The sequence below is a fragment of the Chrysochloris asiatica genome, unplaced genomic scaffold (genome assembly GCF_000296735.1).
Source record: "Chrysochloris asiatica unplaced genomic scaffold, ChrAsi1.0 scaffold00406, whole genome shotgun sequence".
Lineage (NCBI taxonomy): Eukaryota > Metazoa > Chordata > Mammalia > Afrosoricida > Chrysochloridae > Chrysochloris > Chrysochloris asiatica.
This window is the reverse complement of record NW_006408924.1, coordinates 1,443,093-1,447,130: the sequence shown is the minus strand read 5'-3', so window position 1 is coordinate 1,447,130 and position 4,038 is coordinate 1,443,093. Positions and strand designations below refer to the sequence as shown.

At 40.2% G+C, this 4,038-nt stretch overlaps 1 pseudogene; it reads left to right on the top strand.

The window, feature by feature from the left end:
- The first annotated feature begins 411 nt into the window (after window positions 1-411).
- On the top strand, window positions 412-3,566 carry LOC102839556 (annotated as a pseudogene).
- Window positions 3,567-4,038: the final 472 nt, after the last annotated feature.

The window sequence follows — 4,038 nt, the reverse complement described above, 5'->3', positions numbered from 1 at the left end:
TAATTGACCAGGCCTTTGAAATTTCTTGGCATAGATGAGTGAGTGTCTCAAGTGCTGCTTCAATTTGGTGAAAGATTTCAATTTAAAGTCATCTATTATTTTGTAGTATTGAGGTGGCTGGCATGTTGCTTTGGTGGTAGAAGTGATGCCACTGGTATTTTGAATATCTGTAGGATCATCCATGGTGGACAGGTTTCAGCGGGGTTTCTAGACAAGATAGATGAGGAAAAAAGGAGAGGCAGATTGCTTTTGTATATTTCACCATGAAAACTTTATGAATAGATCTTATCAGCATCTCTGTAGAGGAGACTTTTTGGTCTGAGAGCAGGCTTAGGAGCTTGGTGGTGGTATTGCCAGAGTTTTGTTTGAAGGATGCCAAGGCTGGTGGGAGAAGCCGCCGGAAAAAACACCATGATTTCGGCTGCATAATTGTTGGATAAATTAATGGGCCAGGTCCGAAACCCAGTCCCAGATGAAAAGCACAGCAATGTGCAGTGGAACCACAAGAGCATGTGTAAATATCATCTCTGTGGGTTTTACCCTGTGGAGTTGTTCACAAATATGTGTTCTGATCTTGGTCCATGTGAACATTTCATGATGAAAATTTACAAAAACAGTATGAGAAGAGTTCCCTTTTTATGAAAGTTGGCTCTGAGAGAGATATCCTGCTATACTTAGAGGTAACTTGCAGAAGTAAAATGTAGAATTAGAAGAGACCATGCTCATTTAGGGTTATCTCAAAACCAGCGGTCCTCTGGGGCAGCTGGCCCAACAAGCAAACATGAAGAAAAAATTTAATTTCTAACAGACAAAATCTATGTACTCCTGCAACAGATTGAAGAATCAGGATCTGAGAAAAAGGTCAAAGAAGCCCAGGGAATGCTGAAATTAGTTGAACAGTTAAAAGAAGAGAGAGAATCACATAAATTTACAACTTCAACAATTACAAGGTTTTCTGTGCAATAAAAACACATGGAAGTTTGTCAAGTATGTGGAGCCTGTTTGATAGTAGGAGATGCATAGTCCCAGCTAGATGATCATTTGATGAGCAAATAACACATGGGCTATACCAAAATTAAAGCTATTGTAGAAGAATTAAAACAAAAATTAAGAAAAAGAACTGAAGAGCCTGGTAGTGATGAGCGTTTAAACAAGGAGAAGCAAAAACAAGAAGATAGAAAGAGCAAAAGAGAGTGAAAGGAAGGAACTGAAAGAAAAAGAAGAAAAGTGGAAGAAAGAGAAAAAGAAAGGGCCCATGACAGAGAAAGAAAAGTCATTCATGTAGTATGCACTCAAGCTGAACTTCTGACAGAAGATGCAGCAGACCTGAGGATCACAAATGATCACAAAGTCAAGAGAGAAGGAGAAGCAGAGGTAGGGATGGATGAAGAAGCCGAAGCCATGATAGATCAGAGAGAAAAGATAGATCTCGGAGACGAGATGAAAAAGATAGAAAAGGGTGAGGGGAAGGTGGGGAAGGTGGAGCATAGGACAGGGAATAGACGCAGGATAGTTTGGGTGCTAGTGAGGGGGGCAATACACAAGAAGGGGGAGGGGAATGGAAGAATAAAGTGGATGGGAAAACAATTAGGCAGGTATGCATGGGCTAAGTGGGACAGAGGTAAATAATTATGCATGCAAACCTTGGAACAACAGGGCTCTGAGATACAGGGATTGAGACATGATTGGAATGGGGATAAGGGGGGAAATAATGTTAAGATGCTTGGCTGTCTTTTCAATCTTGTTTTCCCTGGCCTACCATTATAAAATAGACACTTGAGGGGGAGATAAAGGAATAGCCAGAAATATCACCATTTGTTGTTGTTGTTGTTAAGTGCCGTTGAGTCAGTTCCGACCCACAGTGACCCTGTACAGGGTTTAAGCTTGTAAGTCTGTCTTCTGCCTGTAACTGATTAGAATACCTAAAATGGGGCTACAATGTGTCCAGTGAAGGAGGCTTCCTGCAGAGCCTCTGCATTACACAAGACCTGAGCAGCATCAAGAATCTTCAGAGGTAAGAAATTTCCACTTGAAAGGACAAACAGACCAGCCTGGAGTGGCTTGAAGAACAGAAGATACTTATTGAAAGAAAGACCAACAGGAAAAATACAAAACAATATAGGCAGTCTGATTGATTACTACAAGAACAAGCAAGTTGTTCTCTGGAAAGCCATCAAGACAAGTGTTTGGATCTCCTCAGGGCAAACCCCCTTCCAAGACTAAGACTCATTGGGAATACACGCTCTGATTGGTGACCACGTTCATCATCAATAAGGGGAAATGAGGGAAAATCAGCAATGAAGCTGCGAGCTAAGTTGTACAATATTCAATAGACTCCTGTGAACCCAGGTGGAGACCTGGTTGGCCAGCAGTGTGGCAAGACCTGGGGACTCTTGAGCCCAGAGTCAGTGACATAGCCACAGAGGACTAGAGTGGAGAGTGAAGTGTCCAGCTGATAAGAAGAGAAGGCATATGCACAAGAACAGCCACACTTGCAGATAATATCCACTTGACCTGGCTTCAATGACTGGATGATCAGAGCTCAACTAGAAGAAGAAAGAAGAGGAAAAAAGAGTAATCTGATACAATTTGATGAACTTGACCTACACCTATGGATGCAGTAGCTCAAAAGGGGAAATAAATATTTACAGTGAGGATCATTCCCACCCCCTCCATACACAGAGTAGACAGGGATGAGCAACTTGGACATTGGCTACCCAAAATGTGTGTTGGAGGTGGGGAGTGGGGTTTACAAAGGCAAGAAGTGACTGGCTTACAAGCTTTCAAGAGGGAATCTAGATCCAGAGGGTGTGAAGGAATATAGAATCTCCACTGAGTAGTATCCAGTATCCATTCTGTCTAGGTGGGGCTGATGAAAGGAGTTTCAGATAGGTCTCTTTTGATAAAGTAGAGAATAATTGTTATCAGGACTGATTGTGAATATTAGAAATGTAAAGGTAAACATTTTGTAGCAAAAGGAGGGGAGTTATTGACTTTTCAGTGTAGGAGCGGAGGTCCCTGGGACCATCAAGGGAGAAGAGCTGAGAGTAGGACCCTACCCAGAGATGCAGTAACACCAGAGATGGAGGCAGAGAAGATGACATGAAGAGATGGAGCAGCTGGGGTCTTTAGACCCAGAGAGAGAGCAGGGCTGTGTGCTGATGATGGTGGGGCAGGCTTGCAGGGTATACCCTTTGGTTGGTTGATGATGCATTGAGGGGATTATAACCATGGCAATGAATGATATACAATAGGATGAATGTAAAGCTAATGTTCTCCCATGTAAATGATCACATAATTCACAATATAACATTTAAAAAAGAAAAAGAAAAGCTGGGATTGAAAGTCATATAAGCACAGAAGCAAAAGTCAAGAGACTGAACAAGATAAAAAAAATAAAAATAAATCCAAGGAAGAAAAAAAGAGGGGATCTGATGATAAAAATAGTAGTGTGAAGTACAGTAGTCGAGAACAACAGAATGAAGACAAGCACAGAATAGAAGGAAAGTGATACTAAGAATGACATCAGTGAGATCAGTGAAGACATTAAATCTCAGTCCATTTAAAACTGATCTGATAAGACCTCAGAGAGAGAACTCCTATGTGATGATTTTGGGGAGAATATTGAAATAGACATAAAGTGAAGTTCAGCATTAAAATGAGGTTGAAGAAAGCAATAGTGGTGTAGAAAAAGTATAAAGTTCAGTTAAAAAAAATTAATCAAAATTAATTCAGGACTGATGTAGCCTACCAGACTAGTATATATGCCACTGAAAACTTAGGTCCTGTATGATATATATATTTTTTTCTTTAAGGCTGTTTAAGAATTATTATCCAAACATGTGTTTTGTTCAGTGTTTAATTGAAAGTTTTCATTCTTGGACTTTGAAAACAGGATTAAACATTAGTAATTGTGTGAATCAGTCTAAGCGGGATGTCTTTTTTACACCTCTACTATACCTAACTTTTGGATTTAGAAGTGAAAATAAAGTATCTCTGACATTCCGTTATAAAGAAAACCAAAACCTTATAAATAAC